Below are 25,075 nucleotides of genomic sequence, written 5' to 3'. Positions count from 1 at the left end.
TCAGTTTGAATTTAGAGAATTGCACTTAAATGGCAATGTGCAAATCATTATGGGCATAGCTATTAGACAACTCTAATAATAAATGTAATGATATAATCTGTTACGCCAAAAATTGAACATTTGTCAACTTGAAAATAATAGTTAATGCTAGAGGGAGATGGCTGATGGGTTGTTACGATCAAGAACCAGGTTCTATCTATTTTGTTTGAACAACATGCTTATATAACTTAAAGATTTATAACAAATGTGTTTAAATTAAATATTTAAGCATAGTGAACAAAGACTTAACACTTGAAAGACTAAATGATTAAATCAGATGGAAGAATATTTATCCAATCATATTACATAAGATACATCAATCTAGAGATTATATAAAAACCTTGTTCTTGTCTATAACTAATGGAGTTTCTAGAAGTGAATGATTAAAAGATATGTATATTGTTTGTTTGCTAAACCAAACTCAAAAAATTTGCAATAGTAGCACTGCAAGACAACCCAAATCAGGGACATTGCAATCAACGCTAAGACAATCAAACTTAGGAATCTTATATCTTCCACAAATGCCTTGGATGAAGAACTCCCAAGATTGAGGAAGACCATTCATTGTCAACATGATTAGGTGTCTATCTTCAACTATATATCCAACGACATATTGTTGATGTCTTTACTTAGTAATATTCATAAAGTAGGAAGTGGTTGACTCTCCTTCACCCATTTTAGTATGACAGAGTTTTTGATTTAAGGGAAAAACTCTGCTAGTTATCATGTTGATCTCATACAGATCTTGAAGAGACTTGAACATGATTGTGATTATCTTCATCTTGGATACTATTGTAATAGCCATGATGCTACACATGGTAATAACAACAACAAACACCCTCCCTAATCTTAGAATCAAAACCCACGATATCAAAAACTCATGATCATAACTTCCACAACAGACACACAGAATGGTCATACATGATAGTCACAGAATAATCATGCACTTTAATCACAAAATGATAACCCACAATAGTCACGAAACACAAGCAGAATACTTTCAACTATCACCACAACTCCTTAGACAAGACTCTGAATCCCCCAAAATGCATGCTATACAAAATCAAATGACAAGGGCTACAAAATTAATCTTCTATGTTGAATGAAGATACTATCATTACAAAATTTGTTGACTTTTCTACATATTTAACCAATCGGCCCTTCATTGCATGAGAATAAGAAGAAACTCAAACCATTTGATGCCTAAAGCCAATGATGGAAAAGAAATAATAATTACTGCAATAAGAAAGACAATCAACTGAGAATTGCAACTGACTGCAATTAATTTCATATATGGCACAAAGAATGAAGAACAATCACCATACCACTATGATGGCTCTTTCAGAGAGAGATAACAATCATAGGTATGCAAGATATCTTCTAAAGCTAGATATTGCCAATATTTTGAAGTTTCATGTCATGAACCTTCTCATAAGATGTAAAATGTACCTAATTCAAGGCATTAACATTTCAAATTTACCGGTGAGACCTCAAATTGCACAACAATAATGCTAAAACCTCAAATGCATGTCAGTGATACTGATGAAAAAAATGATACTTCAGTGTACTCCACGACTTCTTTGGGCTTTCTTAAAGAAATCAAAGATTGATATGGTAAAAGTGTGCAAGAAGTGCTCCATTACTGCTTTGGGCCTTCTCGAAGAAATTAGAAATTGGTAAAAAGCTTCAGGTAAAAATGTGAGTAGTAATACTGGTAACAGAGATGAAACTACAACACATGTCCACTATTGCCTTGGGCATTCATGAAGAAATCTGAGATAGATAAAATGCTTCAAGTAAAATTGCACAATTAACTTTCACAGTTTTTCCAACACTATTCTAATAGAATTTGAACATCCCATCTTATAATCAAAGATTTAGTTCAAACTTTATAATGGTATTCTACATTAGAGTATGAAAAAATTGTTACTGATATTCTGGGAATTGACATGAAATCAATATCTAGGTAGGCAGTCAACAAGAAACTTTAAAATAGAAATTTTGTTTTCTTGTCTTTGCTTTGATTAGTTCATATAATGATATTTTGTTTCTATGACTATTTGTCATAACATGTTGTTGGTATATTGTAGGAAACTAGCTTGGATATCCTTCATTTTAGGCATTGGTCAGTTCAATCCTCAATTGTAATTCAGATAGGTTGTACAATGTGAATTAACATAGATAATCAATTAGGTAGTATAAAATTTTAGAAGTTCTTAGTTTGCATTGGATTAATGACTATTCTAGCAGTATTATGATTGAGTGACAACACCTATTTCATTTGAAGTGGCAAGTAAAGAATTTTTTCTAATTAACGTGAGGCTAAAATGATGCATTAGTAGTTACAACAATGACTAAAAAATCACAACAACAAACTATAATAAGATCATAGCTAAAAAAGTGATTCTTTAGAAATAAAGGGCCTAATCACAAAATGATTAAATTATACAACACATGTCACCTATAAGCACATAGAATTTGCTAGTGTATTTTTTATACATGTGAGGTAAGGCCTTAATGTATTTGCATGTAGTATATAAGACATGGCAAAACACTTTGAATGTAGCGTAGACAAGGCAGGAAGACATGCGATAGAGGTTATGAAGAAGGATGAGCTACCAATAGATGACCAAGGATTAATGTCAACTATACACAATGAAACCAGAAGTGACATAACATAGAAGAAGGCTATGTAGGATCATACCATGGAGGCCAATTTGCAAGGAGGGTCAATATTGTCAAGAGACAAACCTATTGAAGACAATAGCATTCAATGTACTACTTAGAAATCACAAGGAACTTTCATATCTTCATATTTTCAAGGAACCTTAAGTTCATCTAAGAAACCATTATTAGATAAGACTATCATGGATCCTACAGAGAGTTTAAAGGCCAATACACCATTGACAGACCCACTACAAGGAATTGAAACAACTAACGAACAAGATGTTGGTAAAATAGAAGAAAGAATAGAACAAATGAAGATTGATAGTGCTCAGTGCAATACAAAGAAGAATGTGGTGGGTGCTTCACTAATAGATCCAATAAAAGGAATTGAAACTATTAATGAATAAGACAGTAGGGATACACAAGTAATAATCAAACAAATGAAGGCTGACAATATTTAGGACAATACAGAGAAGTGTGTGGCATATGTTTCTCATGTGAACATTGTCATAAAGAAAGGTGAAAATCATAATGGAGTAATGCATGTTATTAAGACCCCAAAAGAGGATGTTGTACTAGCTTCTAGTGATGAGAACTCCAAGTTTGATGGTGAACGAGGAAATTGTTATGAGGAGTCACTTGAAACTTCTAGTCTTTTGCCAGAGAAGGCTAATAATGAAGGTATTGTGGTCAAGGATGATATATTGGCCACAAATAAAAATATTTTGGCTTTATTTGAAGGTGATAGCAAGTCAAAGGAACTTGTTCAGGATAAATAATCACATGAGCCAATTTTGCAAAAAAAACATACAAACATCAAATCCAATGGAAGTTGATAGTATATATGATAATTCACAGAAGGATTTTTAGGTGTTACCCAAGAGAATGTTGCACTAGTTGAAGCACAAAGAGATCATACTGTATTATTACAAAATAATAATGAGGATGGTGAAGGAAGTATGTGACCCGAGGTTTCAGTCAAGTATGAAGGTGAGCAAGGAATGGCAAGTAGTGACAAATCAATGAAAACACCTATAGATATTTCTCTAAAGCCTGGGGAAATTGTAATCATGACACCTAAAGAGGATAAGTTTAACCATAAGAGTCATGATTGGACAATAAAAGACTTGTTTAATATTTTGCTTTGTTTAAGGATAATCAAAATCAAGAGGTTTTGTTGACAACTACAGAGGAACTCTTGAATGATGACACAGGCATCCTGGTTGAAGATGATACTTTAAATCGATGTCATGTAAACTATGGAAGCATAGACAAGGGGTGTGAATTGTTTGTCAGTGTAAAAAATGATTTTATTTTAAGGTGTGATGAGCGAGATGGTTATCAATAACAAGTAGATTTAGTTTTGGGAGGACAACTCCCACGAAAGGAACATATCAGCATTTGATAATCTATTTGGAGAAGATTCTTCCACAACATTGTTCAAGGTTTTTGTTAGTGAAGGATGATGGTTAAACTTGGTAAGTTGTGATTGCACTATTGTGTCATTTTGGTCAGGAAGTGTTACTTCTCTTTAAATAATTTGGAAGCATGAAAATGCATAAACCACTTGACACATTGTCTAAGAAATAGCATCACATGCAAAGCCATGGCTACAATATATGCACAATAATGGATTTGAACAAGTTTAAGAAAATCCCAAGTGAATTAAATTGATGGATGTAAAACCAAATTCCACATCCTCTCACGACATCATCTACCCAAGTTAAAATACAAGATACAAATTTCCAATATGGAAGCACACACATGCATGTGAACTATTTCAAATGATGTTTCAAAGAGACACATTCACATGCGTGTCATAGAAACTAATTATGTAGAAGTGGAATGATTTTATTTTTAAGTTGAGTTGAGTGAGATGGTTATCAATAACAAGTAGATTTAGTTTTGTGAGGACAACTCCCACGAAAGGAACATATCACCATTTGAGAATCTATTGGGAGAAGATTCTTCCACGGCATTGGTCAAGGTTTTTGTTAGTGAAGGATGATGATTAAACTTGGTAAGTCGTGATTGCACTACTGTGTCATTTTGGTTAGGAAGTGTTACTTCTCTTTAAATGATTGGGAAGCATGAAAATGCATAAACCACTTGACACATTGTCTCATAAATAGCATCCCATGCAATGCCATGGCTATAAGATATGCACAACAATGGATTTGAACAAGTTAAAGAAAATCACAAGTGAATGAAATTGATAGGTTTAAAACCAAATTCTACATCCTCTCATGACATCATCTACCCAGGTTAAAATAAAAGATACAAGTTTCCAATATGGAAGCACACACAAGCATGTGAACTATTTGAAATGATGTTTCAAAGAAACACATTCACATGCATGCCATAGAAACTAATTATGTAGAAGGAGATAGCTTCTAGTACATGTACCAAAGTGGGAGCTTTGGAAGTGCGAGCTTCTAGGTCCATATAAGATGAGTCAATTTTTTTGGGCACCTTAGGTCAATTTGTTTGATTGCAACCCTTCTAATTTTATAAGTGAATTTGTTGATTTTTTATTTAAATGTATGATATATAGGTGTTAATGAGATCCTTCCAAACTATAAAGATGGGTTGAACCCACCCGCACCCTTACATAAACTCACATATCAATTAACAACTACCTTATAAGACCTTCCATTTAAAACAAAAAATTCAAGAAGTAATCTAAGAGCTAGGAAATATCACCTCTTAAGGCTTGTTTGCAAGAAGAGTTATTCTGCTACATGTAGCAATATTCATCACATTAATCAATCTTCCAAGCTACCACAAGTGGCTTGCATATAAATACATTACTGGCTAGTAGGAGCAACAGGAGGTGAGGTTAGTCGGTAGTGGTGGTGGTAGTAGTAATAATACTAATTATACCTTACTATACTATGCATAGGCAAACTATACTATGATCACAAATAATAACTAGGACTAGGCTTGTTCATGCCCATCATATGATTTTATACCTTCAACCAAGACCCTTGTTTCAATACCCTTACAATATTTTATCATCTCCTTGGCACAATTCCTACAAACCTTAGCCCAATTTACAATCCCATTACTCATTTAGTGTCAGACAGGAATAGTCATGCCTTAATAGATACTATCATTACAAAATTTGTTGACTCTTCTACATATTTAACCAATCGACCCTTCATTGTATGAGAATACGAAGAAACTCAAACCATTTGATGCCTAAAGCCAATGATGGAAAAGAAACAATAATTACTGCAATAAGAAAGACAATCAACTGAGAATTGCAACTGACTACAATTAATTTCATATATGGCACAAAGAATGAAGAACAATAACCATACCACTATGATAGCTCTTTCAGATAGAGATAACAATCATAGGTATGCAAGATATCTTCTAAAGCTAGATATTGCCAATATTTTGAAGTTTCATGTCATGAACCTTCTCATAAGATGTAAAATGTACCTAATTCAAGGCACTAACATTTCAGATTTACCTGTGAGACCTCAAATTGCACAACAATAATGCTAAAACCTCAAATGCATGTCAGTGATACTGATGAAAAAATGATACTTCAGTGTACTCCACGACTTCTTTGGGTTTTCTTAAAGAAATCAAAGATTGATAAAAAAAGATTATGGTAAAAGTGTGCAAGAAGTGCTCCATTACTGCTTTGGGCCTTCTCAAAGAAATCAGAAATTGGTAAAAAGCTTCAGGTAAAAATGTGAGTAGTGATACTGGTAACAGAGATGACACTACAACACATGTCCATTATTGCCTTGGGCATTCATGAAGAAATATGAGATAGATAAAATGCTTCAAGTAAAATTGCACAATTAACTTTCATAGTTTTGCCAACACTATTCTCATAGAATTTGAACATCTCATCTTATAATCAAAGATTTAGTTCAAACTTTATAATGGTATTCTACATTAGAGTACGAAAAAATTGTTACTGATTGTCTGGGAATTGACATGAAATCAATATCTAGGTAGGTAGTCAGCAAGAAACTTTAAAATAGAAATTTTTTTTCTTGTCTTTGCTTTGATTAGTTCATATAATGATATTTTGTTTCTATGACTATTTGTCATAACATGTTGTTGGTATATTGTAGGAAACTAGCTTGGATATCCTTCATTTTAGGAATTGGTTAATTCAATCCTCAATTGTAATTCAGATAGGTTGTACAATGTGAATTAACATAGATAATCAATTAGGTAGTATAAAAGTTTAGAAGTTCTTAGTTTGCATTGGATTAATGACTATTCTAGCAGTATTATGATTGAGTGACCACACCTATTTCATTTGAAGTGGCAAGTAAAGACCTTTTTTTCTAATTAATGTGATGCTAAAATGATGCATAAGTAGTTACAACAATGACTAAAAAATCACAACAACAAACTATAATAGGATCATAACTAAAAAAGTGCTTCTTTAGAAATAAAGGGCCTAATCACAAAATGATTAAATTACAACACATGTCACCTGTAAGCACATAGAAGTTGCCAGTGTATTTTTTATACATGTGAGGTAAGGCCTTAATGTATTTGCATGTAGTATATAAGACATGGCAAAACACTCTGAATGTAGCATAAACAAGGCAGGAAGACATGCAATAGAGGTTATGAAGAAGGATAAGCTACCAATAGATGACCGAGGATTAATGTCAACTATACACAATGAAACTAGAAGTGACATAACATAGAAGAATGCTACGTAGGAGCATACCATGGAGGCCAATTTGCAAGGAGGGTCAATATTGTCAGGAGACAAACCTATTGAAGACAATAGCATTCAATGTTCTACTTAGAAATCACAAGAAACTTTAATATCTTCATATTTTCAAGGAACCTTAAGTTCATCTGAGAAACCATTATTAGACAAGACTATCATGGATCCTATAGAGAGTTTAAAGGCCAATACACCATTGACAGACCCACTACAAGGAATTGAAACAACTAACGAACAAGATGTTGGTAAAATAGAAGAAAGAATAGAACAAATGAAGATTGATAATGCTCAGTGCAATACAAAGAAGAACGTGGTGGATGCTTCACTAATAGATCCAATATAATCCTCCCCACTTTGGGGTTTATTGAACCTGGAATACATGAATTCTTCATGAATTGTAGCAAGAAATCCATATAATCCTTTATCAATCTTCTATAGTATTCAACAACCTTTTGGTTTCCTTACAGTTACCAATCATCTAGACAATCAAGTGGCTTCAAATGCAATGGATGATCTTTTGGATTATTTTTAAGTATGTTGTTCACATGTTTTTCCATTAATTCAATCATTTAGAATTTAGGACTGAATATATATATATTGTCTCTTGTTATGTCCTTGTGATCTATGTCTCTATAGTGATATTTTTTAGTGGAAAAGGAAGGGTCTTGTATACACAGTGCAGTCCAAGTGGCTTACATATAACCACATGAGTGGCTAGCAAGAGTAGTAGAAGGCCAGGTCAATCAGTAGTAGTGGTAGAAGTAGTAATATTACTAACTATACCATACTATACTATGTAAAGATAGACTATACTATGATCATAAATAATAACTAGGCCTAGGCTTGTTCATGCCTATCATATGATCATGCAACTGGTAATCCATATAATCCTTTATCGATCTTAGCTACAACCCTGTGAGCTATGTTGAGTATATCATTTCATTGGCATTTTCTTCGTGGTTGACATTTATGATAATATGTTAATAGTAAATTTGCCAAATATGTCAAGACCTCAAACACCTCTAAAATTTTGAGGAAGGGCATAATATTGCTAAAGAGGACCATTCGAATTACTTCCACAACCTTTTACACCCTTTGACCATCCTTTGACCAAGATGGACTTATGGAAGCAACCTTGACTCAAATACACAAAAACATCCCAAATTACCTTGTAACATTTGCAAACTTGTGAAACCAATCAAAACTATCGACCCAACATAAATGGGACATAAAGATAGACAAAATGTATTGGTTGAAGACATACTATCATATATTGATGATGATCTCAATATATCCACACAATATTAAAGAGATATGCAATAATAATGGACTATCAAGTTTAGCAAATCAGATGAAGTAATGATCAAACACTTCACAACTTTTGAGGCAATTCCTAGTACACGTATGGATTAAGCTTCAAAATTTTTGAGGAAATTCATGTGATTTTAGTTGGAATTTTTTGATACTCAAGTTTATAAAGGTTGTCTATGAGCATGCACCCATCATCATTAGCATAACTATTCAACCTCAATGACTGTAACTCAGACCAAAAGATTCAGATCTAGAACAACTTCAAATTGGGATTGAGGTTAGACAAAATATGCCACTAAAGACTCCCAACTTCAAATGGGGAATGGTAGAGTGAGTTTTGTATTGAGTTAGAGCATTTCTAATTGAGTCCCGATCTTATAATTTCCAATCTTGATCCCTTTACCAGTCTTGATATATTTAACACAACAGGTAAAATATTCTCAACAAGTTGGTATGCTATAATTTACTAATGAATCAATACTGATATACAGAATATTATATCTAAATCTTGTTAAGAATAAGGGTACACACAGATATATACTAGTATAGATATCCCAAAACAAGGGACGGGGGTATGAGTACATTAATTGTTTTATAATGATTATACTGAATACTGAAAACGTTAGTAGTTTATTGTTTAGTATTAAATTGTTAATCAATTGACAGTATTGTATCACAGTCAAACTTATTACATATTAAATTAGAAAGTTGAAAGTTGAATCAAATTTCATTTACCTAGAACTTTTGTTTGTTAATCAACTTTTGCCAAATTTAATCATGCTACTATAAAATATAGTGTAGATTTGGAACTTACCTATTTTTCAAGCCAAGACATGACAAAAAATCATTATTCTTTGCCACTCCTTCTTCACGAAGACGCTCATATTTTGTTATTGGAATTGTATGATTTTGGTCACTGTCATGTAGTGTGCTTCTTTTTCCTCATTATCTAATGTCAAAAAATACATTAATATATAGATTAGCAGCATGATAAAAAGACAACCCTCATGACAGAAATGGAGCAAGTACCATGAAAAATAAAGAAAAATAGTTATAAAATAATATTTCACGAATATGAAATTTAGCAAATAGTTATAGTAAATTTTCTTACTTTATGTTAAAAGTATTATATGATTGATCTACAAATTTCTATTGACCAAAGAATATTAGCAATTGTAAGATGTGGCCAAATTTGGCAAGTGTGAGTCGAAGTGTGTTAAAATTAAGAAAGGTTTTAGGGAAATGAGGAGACTTGGCTGTAGAAATAGAAATATGAGTGAATGCAAATTAAGAGGAATGTCACTTCATTATTATGGTAACCCATCGTGGAATTCAAATTTCTCCCCATTTAAAAGTACAAATGATATCATTTATCAGATTGTTAGAGATTTTCAGGGTGTTAAAATTATGATACTATACAATAACAAATCCCATTATGAATTCGCATGGGATTTTGAAGCTTATCGAGCATAAGATTGTAAAACCTTTTTGCTCATTGTTGAAAGACTCAGGGTCGATTGTAGGTGCAGTGCTTTTGCAGACAAGGAGGTTTAGATGCACATCACTGAAGTGGGGGAACGGGAAATTGGTAGGATAGATATGGGCGGGGACTTGAATAGGCTAGAGCCCATGAAAATAGAGAACTTCAAAGATAGGATGGTCGCCTGGTTTTTGTTGAAGGAGGGGGGCTTTCTACCCTACATGCAATCGATGGTGGGGTATGACGAGAATTGTGCCCTTCAGTTTGTCAATGGGTGGAACGATCACAAGGTCACCATTAATGGAATCACTTTTCAAGTGAATGAGGAGGTGATAGACATGGCTGCTAGTCTTTCAATGAGAGGGAAGAAATGGAAGAAGGTCACTAAAATTGTGGACGAGGCCAGTATGAATAGTTTTTTTTGCAGACGGTGAGGAACCAATGCACTATAGAGGAGGATTTAAGAGGGACAAACTGCCAGCTCCATGGGATGATGTGTGCCTAGTTCTTATGAAATATCTAACGCTGGAGGGCAGGTTCGGTGTTTGCTACTACTATCATTTCCTTTTGTTGAATCATTTTAGGATTAGGGATTTTATTTCTATCCCGTTTTTTCTGCTGCATTCTCTTGAAGATATGGTCAGTGATGTTAGGGAGAAGAGAAATAAAGGGCAAAACTTTACCATTATCCACCAAGGCCTTATGTTTCGCCTGTACCAATTCCATCTTTCCCTTTGCCCCCCTAGGGTGGTGGTGGTGGTTGACAAACAATGTCACCGTCAGAATTCACCCCCCAGCACCACTATTGGAACTAAAATTCATACCCCGCGCCCTCCCCTAGCCGTGAAAATAAGAAAAAGAAAAAACTTGATACAGTTGGGGAACAAAAGGGTAGTAAAAAAATTAAAATGAAAAAACCTACAGTGGTGGAAGAGGAGGACTCAAAGGAGGAGGCTAAGGGAAAGGCTAAGAGAAGGTCTGGGAGGATTGCCCAATCCCAAGCAAGGCACAAACAAAAATCCAACAGGTTCAGGGTTGAGGAAGCTAAAGAAGAGAGCGCATAAAATAATGATGAAGAAGGGGAGGAGGAGGATTCCAAAGGAGAAGAAGGAAAGGAGGAGGTAGAAAAAAGTATTAACTCGACGAACAATTCTGTTGACAATGCCCAGTTCAATGCTGATAATACTCAAGTGTCAACTGGCAATGCTGCAACCATGGAGACTACCCATGTTTCTACTAGCTTTACCCTTCAGCCCATCAGCTTCTGTGAGGATAGCAGCAAAGTGGACACTTCCCCCATCACTATCTCCTCCCTGGCCAAAGAAAAACTTATGGTTTTTACTAACCCAAGGGTTTTGCAGGATGATAACCAGGCACAGAATGCTAAAGAAGAAGCTAGAAAGTTGGAAGCGGATAATAAGGAAGAGATCGAGGAGCAATTGGAGGTGTATGCCAATTTGGAAAAGAGGGTTAAAACCTTAGAAAAAGGGTTCTTCCCCTTCTCTAAATTTTCCCTTAAGGTCACCCACGTTGCTCCCACTACCCTCCAACTACTGGCTCAAGAGAAGGAGGACACTGGAATGGATATGGAGGATCATAAGCTCCTATTTAAATTCCTTGTTGATGACTGGGCTCGAATTCTGTTGGCTACGAACAAAAAGGAGAAAACTATGAATTAAGTTTTTTAGTTTTTGGGGATCTTCGGATCCATGTTTTTTTTGTTAATATGTTGTTTCTAGTTTTGTTGGTTTCTAACTGTTGCTCAGACTTGGGTTGGCATGGTTATGTCAACAATTTTTATGATGAACTCTCATAGTTTGATAGACTTTTTAGACTGCTACTATAGTTTAGTTGATTTTGTTCATAGTATTATGCTAGTTGGTAACATGCATAAGTATTACTGTGGTTAAGTGAAACTTTTGTCACTTTTGGTCATGTCTTGGTATTGTTAATGTGCTGGTTACCAACTTTTTGGTTGTAAGGGTCGACCCCTTTGTTTTTTGTCGCTTTTTATTTCAAAAATAATTGTAAGATGTAAACATTTTTTATTAGAACACTAACTAGCTTATATATATTTTATATATATAAAATAAGCCAAGAGATATTTATGCGAGTCTAAGAGGCATGAGGAAATGTTTTGAGACTTGATCTGCCTCATTTTTACTTCCATTTCCTCTATAATTTTCATAATTTTAATTATAATTATATTTACTCTATTTCTATTTTGTTTTTCTCACATGTAAATGAACATCAAATTTTTTTCAAACTAGAAAATGTTTACATTGAAGATTGCTGCCACTGTAGAAAGCCTCTCGGCTTATAATTATATAATATTAAAATAAAATTATGAATAGATTTTAAAATCGACTAAATATAAATGAAAAATATTATATGATTCTCAGCATTACTATAATTTCTCCATAAACGCATCCGAGACATCTTCTAAGTATACCGATCAACTTTAACTAAAAGAAAATACATCGCTCTAAATAAAATATCGAACTCCTTAAAAACAATCAAGCCGTTAGTTACGGTGTTTGATCTTATAGGCATGTAATTTTAGAACTCTATATTTCATTTTTGAAAAATGAAGCAGAACATAATTTTCTTTCAACCAGCTTGCATGCATAATCATTCCTCCATTTCAATATTTTCTGGTCTTTTTTCACTTGGCTTTTTCCAGGGCTTTGACCAGGTTCTGAAAATAATGGCCGGTGGTTTTTGTGAGTGTAACCAGCCTGACACGAAATTCATCAAATTTTTCAGGAGGCTTTTGGCTTGCAATAAAAGGCTGCAAATCTTCCTCAACACACTGATGAAGTCGTTCCAGCCAAGACTCTGCATAAGCTTGGGAATCCTCAAACAAATTCTTGTGGAAAATTTCATCGTTAGAAAGATAATACCCATAAGCATATGTCCATTTCAATGCCCTTCTGCATTCAACAATCTGAACCCATGCATTCATCATAAATTCAAGATCCATGTCAGATAAATACTGCTTGTCACGCAACTCTTTGATCTGAACATTCTGAGCATGCTTCAGATCTGACACTGCTTCTGCCCTAGATTTTTCATGGGCTACCCATCGCTCATAATAATGACCGTACTTGTCCAATGATTGTTTAATGGCCTCCCTCTCTTTCCTCTTTTTTTCCTCTTCCACTGTTTCGTATTTCTGAATCTGTGTCCCCTGTTCGTCAGCTTGAAATCTGTTGCAAGCATAAGTATCGTTGTGTTCTTGCCAATCCCTAAGGCATAACCAGCAAAATTGAAAGGAACATGGACGCGCACATGTCATATGCATGCAACCATGATTTTTCTCAATTGCACGCCCACATTTGGGGCAGGGCTTTGTATTAACAATTTTCCAATTCTCTGTTTCCGCGTTGTCTTTGTTCTTCAAGATCCATTTTCTAACAGTATCACAATCTACGGGCCGATGCATCTCCTCTGAGCAATTCCAGCAAAAATTAAAAGAACATTTGCAGGTCACATCATAACATTGGGAGATTTCACTCTCCAATTCAACGGCATACTCACATTCAGAAGCAGGGCACCATTTGATTCCTCTGTTTCCCCCAACATATGATTCGACAAGAAATTGCCCGTATTTTTTCCCGTCCTGTTCATCTGTAATTAAAGAGAACACAAAATCTTCACCAACAGCAGCCCCACATTTTGGCTCTGGACATCTCAAACTCAGAGACCCGATTCCATTTTCCCTAATTGACATCTGAATGTAATTTACCCAACATTCATTACAGAAATAATGGGTACAAACAAGGGCTTTCATGTCGGAAATGGAGAGGGTTTCCATGCAGATGGAACAGTATAACTGTTCACCAGATCTGAGCCGTTTCACCGAACCCTTGTGAAAAAGCCCTAGATCCTTTCGCAGTTTCTGCTCGTTCACAAACCATTCATCCACCAATTTTGTGTCATTCCACTTGAAGTGTTGCAGAAGAATCCTTGACTCCGCCTGAGATAAACAGCAAAGGGAAGAAACAGATCCCATGGCTTCCTCCTGTCGTTTACAAATGTCTTGAAAACTTAAAACTCTATAGCAGCTCTTCTTTCCCAATTCTGTAGAGTAATTTTCCTCTTCATCACATTCGGAGTCTTCAATATCAGAGGAATCCTGTGAATCGTAGTCAATTTCATTGTCGCTTACTGCGTAATCCATAGTTTTTCTACTAAACGATTCTCAATCTCGCCTGTTTAAAGGATTTGAAATATACAAATTCAATAATTACACCGTTCTTACAAGCAGCCCAGACTGACCTATTTGGTCGCCGACGGATCCCTAAGACTTTGCTTGTAACGGAAAAACGTAATAAAAAAAGAAGACTGAAATTATATTTTAAGACGGCAATATTTCCTAAAAATAGATATTCGACCTTGCTCAACTGATTTATTATAATAATAATAATAATTTATATATATACATATTTATTTTTATTAAAAATAGAAGCCTCCAATGACATCTGTCCAACATGGCTTTTTTTAATTAAAAAGTAGTTTAATTTATTTATAGTTTTTTTTTATCAATTAAAAATGACTAATTTATTAATTCTAATTACAAATTGAATAAGTGACATACTTATCTTTAGAAAAAAACTTATATTTGGGGAAAAAAATAGATGCAAATACATTACAAACTTATTTTTAGAAAAATAATGTAAATAAACTATATATCTATGTGGAAAAAGATTATATTTTATTAAAATATATATTTATGCAATGTTTACATTTGGATCATGTTTGATAATTATTTAATATAAATAAATTTTATTAATTATAATTTTCATTTTAAGAAATCCAAATGAATTTTTTATAGGTATGAAGTGTTTGTTAATTAAAATACATTATATCTTGAGTTGTGCATATATTTCTCAAACATAACTTTTATTAAACATGGGCATAATAGTGTAATTTTGTTATTATTATTATTGTTTTTTAAATTATCGAAAGAGATGTATTTTTTATAATAAATAATATTTGTAAAGTAATCATCTTATTTTTTTAAATCGGTAAACGGTCAAGGCCTTGATTAATTTTATTAATCCAAATAAATAAGTTACAACAACTTTACTCTGTTCAAATGGGCATTGGTAGGAAAGAATAGAGAAGAAAACCTCCAGTCTAGCCCGGGCCAAACGTCCTTTATTATTACATCTTAAAGGGGCATACCCTAGTCAAATCACATCCTATGTAAATACATCATTGTTAATTACAACATAAAAAGGGGCATGCACCTGACAATTAACACCAGATTTGATTACATTTTATCAATACATTTTTCAGTAACCACATAAACTGGAATTGAGTGCTGCCTATGTGCTGACATACCTCCCAAGCAGGACATTCATCCCTCCTTAGCTTATCAATCAACATGGTTAGAGAAAATTCTAAACAAATAAAATAGATAATGGCAACCTTGCGAGGTCTTCAAGAGATTATGATTTCCTATATTAGATGAATAATATCTACCAATATTATAAAAGTCATAATGCTTCACCTAATAGATTAAATTGCCAAAATAATTGAATATCCCTAAAATAAATCCTACAATATTTGTGAAGTAATCATTTATTCGAAGTTCCAAATAATATTTTTGACTATTTTTTGTGTTTTATTGAAGAGTTAATTTTATTAAACTCGTGAAAATTTCCATGGTCATGGTCTATGATTTTTCCTCTTAAATAGAACTATTTTACATCATAATGTTTTATATCACACTTCAAGTTCATCATTGAGAGGATTGCTCAACTATTTGGATTATATATTTTTCCTCACCAAATATACAAAGTGATTATTAAGAGTTCATTGTTTGGGCCAAACTTTTAAGAACTAGAGGTCCAAAGACAATCATAGATTCCTAGAATACTTTACAAGAAGCTTGTTAAGGAAATTATCAAAACAAAGTAGTGATATTGTTATTAGGGTTTAATTGTGTAGTTATTGAGTCAAACTCGTTGACCTATGTTTCATGAGTAGTGGTACACAGGAAACCATCTCTCATGAGAACGAATGGAACATTTAGCACTCATTGGATCTAGGTGATGGTCATAGAGTTGATGCATTAGAACACTTAGGTGGTTCTTTACCTCTATGAGCATCACTAAGATCAAATGAGTACTAAGTGTTTCATTCGTTCTCATGAGAGATGGGTTTGTGTGAATTACTACTCGTGAAACATGGGTGAATGGGTTTGCCTCAAGAACTACATAGTTAAATCCTAATAGAAATATCATAATTTGACTTGTTGTAGAAAATATCTCCTAAGTATCAAATCAAAGTAGTTAAACTACAAGCTTTAAGAGAAATCTTGAAGATTTGAAGATGTAGAAACAAAGTGTGTTTGATTACTATACAAGGTTAAATGATATTATCAATAAGAAGGATGTACACAATAAATTGTCCATTGATAGAGAATTTCTAAAGAAATAGGTGGTTGTGAGAAAAGTATTATCATCTCTAACTCTAAGTTGAAATTATATTGCAATAAATCTTGAGAAAAAATAAATATTTAACTACTCTTGAGTTTGATCACCTAGATGACCATTTGCATCTTGTGAAGAATTACCAATATACACTTCTAGATAAATTAATGAGATACATTCTTCTTTTAAATAAAAAATAAGTGTATTGGCACTATAAGTAAAAGTAAATGACAACACAATAAACACAACTTATTTATGAAGAAATTAAACAAGAAATAAAGTTTAAAGTACAAGAGGATAAGACTATAGGCTTATTTAACAAAATAATATGTTTAATGTTGTGATCACTTAATGAAACTCAGTCTCCTTTTGATTGGAATGTGATGTAGGAGGTGAGGGTCATTGTAGTGAAGATTGTAAAGGTGATTACTATGAAGGCAAGTTCTTCAATCCAAAAGGTAGTGACATCTAATTCAGTAGAGGATGCTCAAGAGGAAGTTGATATAAATGAAGATGAGGTGGGTGGTATTATTAAACCCTTACATTGGCATTTTCTTGTGGGAGTCTCTTTAAAGTTTATATAGTTGACCATGAAGGTGTAAAGAAGATGATGTGGGTAGGAAAAATGACTAGGATTGATGGGCAGTAAGAAAAAGTATTTCCTTATTCTCTTTTTTGTTATGAGTTATCCCTCTTAGATGTGAATGGTATTACGATTTTTAGAGATGATCACAAGGGAAATTAACTTCTTTTAAATATTCTATGAGAAACCTATTTGAAGGTGAGTAAGCTTGTTGAGGTGCCCATAATTGAGTTCATTGTTGATGGTCCTTTTTGGGTCTAGAAAAGGGAAAAAATTTCCCCCCTCTTATGTGTTTTAGAAAATGGAATACACCATTACAAATTTGTCAAAGTCTTTATCTTCAACATTGAAGATTATTCATTTCATTCTAAGTGCATTGAGATTGTTGCTTCACCTCAGCTTGATGTTGTCCTTAGAGTTTTAATGGTTTTCAGTGAGTTGGATTTTTTAAAATGCTTTTGTAGATGATTTGTCTACCCTCAAGTGTATGGATATGGATGTGCATAATAGAGGCATGATCCCTTATTCTTGATGGGTGTGAGTAGTAGGGACACAACTCTTTAGTTATCTAGTAGATTATGAGGACTATTTGTCTATCTATCATCCCAATGGTAAAATCAGTCATTGTCTCGACTACTTGCTAGAAAATAGGAAATGACACTTTGTTTGGAAGCATAAGGATCATATGCTAGCTTCCAAGGAGGATTTTATTTCCTAAATGTGGATGTTTAGAATGCATAAATCAAAGGGAAGTCCCAAATGAACTTTTTTGATGATGGAACCTCTTTAATGCTCCAGGGTATGTAGATGGTTCTACTAATGTTTTTATGAATCCTATTTTTAGTAGTTTTTTAGAGTATTGTTGTGCTTCAAGATCTATTCTTATTATTAACATGGTTTTGAGTTATTTAAAAACTCCCCTTGCCTAATAATCAACAAGTGTGATTATTTTTTAAAATGGCTTAAAAGTAAGTAGTGAAATAATAAATGATCATTTTGATCATAAGATGATGGGATCTCTCTGAGTTATTGTTTGTATAAATTGACTAATCTATAAATAGTCCTAAGGAGGTCTACTATTTAGATTTAGGTTATTATATTCATTTGTCAATATATAATGAGTTATTTTATACAATGTAGAAAGCTTTGAGGCAAATATCAAGCTTATTGATGTAAAATGTAGGTAACTATTAGAATCAGGAGAAACTTGTTTATGATCTTTATTATGTTGCTAATTTATTCATTTTTTAACTAAGTATTGAGCAAGTATGCAAAAATAATTATAAAGTGTTGTTTGATGATAATAAATGCATAATATAGAGAAGAATAACGGATATCAGGATGTTGCACCTGTACTTATGTCTATGAATAATACATACATTAAAAGTCTAGCGAACATAAATGTTTGGGTTTAAATAGTGGTATGACCTAATTATTTCCATTATTAGGTCTCTTTCACACCTTATTGTAACATGAAATAATAGTTTTGATAATGATAAGGGGTTCAAGAGTGGTTCCCTAATACACCATCAAACCAAACTTTAACATATTAGAAGGAAGATGAACCAATAGGCTTAATTAGTCTTAAGCATTGAGTGAAATGGTCCTTTATTTTAATTGAGGCTACTTTTAATTTAGGTCGAACAATGCAAGATTAAAAGCTAAAAAGGAAGAAAATATGAGTTTTAGAAGGCACAAAGTGACAATTTTTTTTGACAAACTAGTTTTGTAACAAGAAACAATGCCCAGAGATTGCACCCATGTGAATTTTATTTGAAGCTTTTTCTCGATGGGACAGATAATGAAGCAAAGTGTCTATCAATAGTTGACGTTGTTCTTTTGACCTTGAAGTTGTGGATTAGGAAAATCCATCTTGAAGGTGATTCCCAACTCACTATGAATGGGATTGCTAAAGGTCAAATGTACACATTGTACCTTGATAATGACATCCATAACAAAATGATGCAAGACTACACATAACTTTCTAAAAATCCCTTGAAACTTCTCAAAATTCTCTCAAAGAGAATCCACCCCATAAATGTTGCTTCCAAAAGTCCAAGGGCTTCTGAATAGAAGCAAAGCACTAGAAGATGACTTCAAAGGTCTCACACTGGACAAAAAAGGATCCCCAGAGATAAAGAGTAATATCCAAAAAATCAATCCATAATGAAGAAACAAATGGATCCACGACAGGCTTCAAAACTGTTGCAAAGACATGTGATCCTTGCAAAATCAATAATAAAATGTAGATAGAAGAACCTACCTTTGTTACCATGCAGTGGACCAAATTAAAGAGGAGAAAGGAATTTGCTCCTCCTCAGCCTTGTCCCCCCCCCCATAAAAAGAGGCAACACAAAAACTACCAATTCCATCTCCGCAAACCCAAGACAAGGAGGAAATAGCTTGCAAGGAGAAGAAAACAAGCCTCCACCATAAAATCCTTCACCAATGACACCATATATCCATAGATAAAATCTTCTTCCCCATTTTCACCCTCTATATCTTCTCTCTCCTTTTTTCTTATAGAAACCTTATATTGATTTTTACTCCTTCTCCTGTCGTTCACCATTACAAAGAGCCAACCAAACACCATCGAAGAAGAAAGCCCAATTGCCGAACATATTGCTAAATGCCATCTCTCTCCCCATTGCAAAGCGCAAAAGAACCAACATCGTGGACCATAACACCTTTCAATCCAACATCAAACCAAGGGGCAAAGAAAAGATCCAACCAAAACCTGAATTTCATAAAAATTGTTGGAAATAAAGGATGCTAGAGAACATGGGGCATAAATAAGAGAAGCCCAAAAACACCCAAAACATAGGGGGAAATAGATCAGACAACCATGATCCTCCTTGCCATCATAATTAGCATCCTCATCTTCATCAAGGCTTTCTTTTCTCTCTAATGCACGTTAACCCTGCACCCCTTCCCACCTTCGTTTCCCATTCAAAAGATCTCATTACTATGCATTGCATTCATGTTAATGTCGTGATAAATAATTTATAATATAATCTTCAATTGATGGTCTAATAATTTGATATACCACAATCATGATTTTGTTTAATCAATTCTCTAAAATCTATTAAAGAATTTTTTAATATTTGTCATTTAATCAAGGAAAATATATTAAATAATCAAATAAAATGGTTTTTGACTCTAGAATTTAATTTATTTTCAAACCTTTTCCAAATGGGACATTACATATTCCCAACTCAAAACATGTTCTAACACTATTAGGAAGAACTTGAGTCTTGATATGTCCTTGCTAATGTTATGAAAATATATATAATTTATAATATAATCTTCAACCGGTAACCTAATAAGTTAATTTGGATAAGTTAAGAATAAAGTATTCATTCATGGTAACTCTATGATATCATACTCCTAGCCTTCAACATATTTGTTTGCTTTGCATGAAGTAATAAATGTGTGATGATAATTTTAAAAAATAGATTAAGTTATATTTTATGTTTTTTTAATGTGATTTATTGTAAAATATGTTTTGTTTGATTGTGTAGATAAAATAAATTACCCCAATAAATCGAGAAGACTAATGGTTGGATAAAACTGATAAAATATAATAAAATCTTAAAATTGTTGAGTCAAGTGTGAAAATTGATCAAGGTAGATTAATTGAGACATTTGTTGGAACTACAATTGGAACAATTATTGTGTTGTCATTGATGTCAAACCTTACTGGTAAGACATTTGCTAACAATGTAGAGTGGCATATTATTTGATTGATGAAGATGATTTGAAAAGAGAGATAACAAGATGAACTAGTGAAGTGGTTGAAAAAAGAGGAGTAAGTATGATGGAGCTACAAAGGGCACTTGACCAGTTAGTAGTTGACAAGATAATATGTTGTTTGACCATTGTATTAAGTGAAGCAGAAAGATGAGTTTAATTGTAGAAGAGATGATTGATAGAAGTCAAGAAGTTAAGTAAAGCATGTGGTTGACTTAGCAACAGGTTACTAGGTCAAAGAAGAAGTTAAGAATTACCAAGCAAAAGATTAAGGAACTTAAGTATCAACTGAGCAAAATAGTATTAACCAAGTGATCGTAATGACCGAGTAAGATGAACAGAAACTGAAGTAATGATAGAGCACAGCGATGGCTGATCAAGCCAATGTAAGCCAACTAAGATAGATCAATAGTGACCAAGCTACCCAGTAATAATCGAACATAGTGATGACACAGTATCAGCAAATTAACAAATTGAGAAAGAGTCAAGATTTTAGGATGACACAATTAAAATTTACAAAATAGTCAAAACGTGTTAAAGATGAGGATTGATGAGCTGGCATATTTAATGCATGAATTAAGTTTGTTAAGCGATCTAAGGCAAATATTCAATGAGAAGTTTCCAGAAGTTTCAAGGAAAGAAGTAGAAGGACAAAATGATGAACATATTCAATGAATCTGATCGAACCCTAATATCTACAATTCTGTTCAAGTTGCAAAAGATTAAACCTGTCTATTTAAGGAAGCATATGAGATGTTTTATATAGTTGTTGTTGGACTGATGAATTTTTGAAGAATAAGTGGAAGAACAAGAGTTGTAGAGGAAAAGTGAGAAGTTGGTGAAAGCAAGATTACTTGAGGTGTTGCCAAGTAGATCAGAGATGTAGAATGTGATGAACTAGGAATGAACCAAATGGAGATTTGAACATGCAAAGTGAGTTGTAATTTATCAGATCAACCTAGTTGTTACTTTCTAACCATTGTGGTAGTAAAAATTCTTTTATCAAGGTTGACTTCACAGTCATATTGTAAACCCTTTAATCAAGGTGACATTTTGATATAATGTTTTGAGGACCTTTAACAAGGTCACTCCTAATAGGGTGATTAAATCCTTTAACAAGGTCACACCTAACAATGTGTTTTGTAACCTTTAACATGGTTGGCTCTTAACTGAGCTCACTTTAGAAGGGTGAAAAGTGGTAGCATGTTACTTGGTGGTTTTCCCCCAATCAACATGTTACTTGATGCAATTTGGCTAACACTAAAACAAAGAGCTATGTGTTGATATGAATAAGTTGAGTTATTGATGATTCACTATATGGACTGAGTGGTTTTATGAGTTTTATAAAGTTGTTAAAAGTTAAATTTGTACATTTGGACTTGAGGATAAATGATTCACCCCCTCTCCCCACACTCTCACCTATTCTAATCATTATAACAATTGGTGTGAGTGCTATGATGCTTGTAAGGAAATGTAGATTTTTTTTGTAAAGATTAACATTTAGTACTAACAACCAATGACTAAGAAACATATATTTCACCAAATTTGTTTTAAACATGATCCCTACTTCATTTCTTTTGTAGGTTAGAATCCTATAATCCACTCTATACTCATTAAGAACTTCTCAACTCACTAAGGGTCCGTTTGGTTCGTGGAATTGTAGAAATCTGAATTTTTACAAACCTTGATTTAGCCAAATCAAGGTTTTGCAAATCTTGATTATTTTTTTAAAAGATTTTACTTGAACCATTTGTTTCATGTGGAAGACGAGTAGGAAGATACATTATTATGCGTTTGGTTCTTCAAATTAGAATTGGAATTTGGTTCTCTGTCTCTCCCATGTAGTAAGCTTTGTTGCAGTAGGTAAAGTGGATGTTGGCTTGATGCATGAAATTCCTTAGATCCTCAGGGGGAAGGCTCTTCATTAGCTGGACAGCCTTGGCGTATTTTGCCGCGTACCCATCGTCATCATTCTGCACTGCCCTTTACGTCCGCATTGGCAGGTTGCTTCGAAACTTGAATTATTTTTGGCTCTTCACCCTTGTAAGGAGGGCAACAATCCAAACATTTTGCGTAGGGAGGCATGTCAACAGGCTTGTGGCATCTCTTCAAATCGGGATAAGTGGGAGCCATGAATTAGAGGGAATGTCGAACCTCTAAAATGAGAATTTAAAAACAATGTCGACAGAAGGAACACGAGAATGCGAGAGTCGAACTAGAGAAAATGCAAGAAAACATAGAAACAAAATGATAAGAATGTTTAGGTCAACTAAGCAATATAATCACGTGGGTGGGCAGCAAAAAAAAGTGGGCGAATGCCAAAAATATTTCAATTGCATTTTTATCTATTGTCTAAAATGTGAAACCATGTTTTAAAATTCAGTTCCTAGTAGTGAGAGGGAAGTCTTATAACCTGAGTTCAAGGCAAAATTAGAAATTGTGTATTCTAATTCAATTTTGCCAATTTTGAAACAAATGCAATCTTTTTCAAAACCAAGTTATGTAAGAGCCTAAGGGCCTGTTTGGTGCCCGGAATTGGAGTGGAATAGGCGTTGGTAAATTCTAAAAAATTTCAATTCCTCATTTGGGTGCGTCCAATGGAATTTCGGAATAAGAATATATATGCCACTTTTGTCCAAAAAATGGGCATTTGCCATTCCAACCAAATAGGTGGAATAGCAAATGTCCATTCCTATTCCCTATTTCCTTTTCTACAAAACATAATATTTCGGGTCCGTAAAAAGTAAAAAGTATGGCGCTCATTTTTTGGGAAACTGGCGCTCATTTTTATTTGGGCTTTATTTTGCGTGAAGGAGTGAGTTTTCGCCATTGTCGAAGGTTTCTGCGTTCGTAACCCTAGTTTTTGCCATTGTCGAAGAACCCGTCTCCACCGTGCTTAGCAGATTGCGTCGGAGTTACATTTTGAGACGCGTTGCATGTAGTCTCCATTGCATTCCTTTCTTCTTGCTGAATCTAGCGGTATGTTCTTGCAGTCATAAGATTTGATATCTTTTTTATTTCCATACCATGAAAATTTGTGGGGTTTGTACAAGATGCTTCTGTGAATTTGTGTACATAGTTTACATTTTGTTGTATGCTAAGCACCGTTGATTCATTACTTCCCCTAATTTCATTCAAATGCTTAAAGAGGCTGTTACATATGTTTGCTCCAAACTCTACCTTCGACATTTATAGTCAACTGTTCCTACCCTATCCATCCCTACGTCATACAAAGCTCAACAAAATTGAAAAAATATAGTAAATACATTTACTAGGGTATTTACCATTTATCTCAGAGCAACATAGTTACTTCATGTATGATTTGTAATTGCACTTTGCTTAGGCTCTTTGAAAGCTAGTATAACAGCTCAGAGGCAGCTGTGGCTGCTAAGCTGCAAGTTGGACATCTAAACGCATGCTCGCCTTATACATCCGTTTCCTCTTGTTAAAGCATTTTAAGGGTTTTTTTCCTCTAGCCAGGAAAATGTTCAGTGCTGGTTGTGTGATCTTTGTACGTTTTGTACTGTATGAAAATAAAATCTTACTGAAGTTGGTATACATTATCAGCTTTACCCCAAATATTGGATGTCAGCCAAAAGCAAGAAATAGTTATCATTGAAATATATTTATTCCTCCTAAATTAATTGTTGAACAGAAGAATATTTCTTTTCTCATTATATGATTGTGCTCTAAGATATCCCATCCTGTTCCGGGAATGTAATTTATGAATATTTTATTTTATTTTATCTGATTTTTTTGGTGTTTTATGGAATATAAATGGAGGAATTAGGAAATGCTTGGAAATAAATGCTTATTGGACAATACAATTCTAGGCACTTTCAAATTAAAACTTTATTCAAACCTATAAATCTGAAAGTTCAGAGAGTGATTGATCAGCACATACCGCTACAGGGTAATTGCTAGTTCTTAAAATGCTGATTTTTACACCAAAACCCATGTTCCACGCTTGATCAAATATTCAACATTCCTCCAAAATGATTACAATGATGTAGACAAAGGGCAGCTAGGAGGGGAACACTGGTACAGCTGGAAAATATACTGAATTCTGCCCTGAAATTGTGGCAAAA

General features: G+C 33.7%; 1 pseudogene across 1 annotated transcript; it reads right to left on the bottom strand.

Annotated features, from left to right (window-relative positions):
• Window positions 1-12,579: 12,579 nt before the first annotated feature.
• On the bottom strand, window positions 12,580-14,521 carry LOC149533381 (putative E3 ubiquitin-protein ligase ARI8 pseudogene; annotated as a pseudogene). The gene has a single exon (XR_016356864.1). The product of XR_016356864.1 is annotated as a putative E3 ubiquitin-protein ligase ARI8 pseudogene (transcript).
• Window positions 14,522-25,075: the final 10,554 nt, after the last annotated feature.

The sequence above is a fragment of the Cupressus sempervirens genome, chromosome 10, assembly GCF_028749045.1.
Source record: "Cupressus sempervirens isolate cs-2001-9-10 chromosome 10, ASM2874904v1, whole genome shotgun sequence".
Lineage (NCBI taxonomy): Eukaryota > Viridiplantae > Streptophyta > Pinopsida > Cupressales > Cupressaceae > Cupressus > Cupressus sempervirens.
Note: the sequence above shows the minus strand (reverse complement) of the source record. Positions and strands in the feature narration are given on the sequence as shown.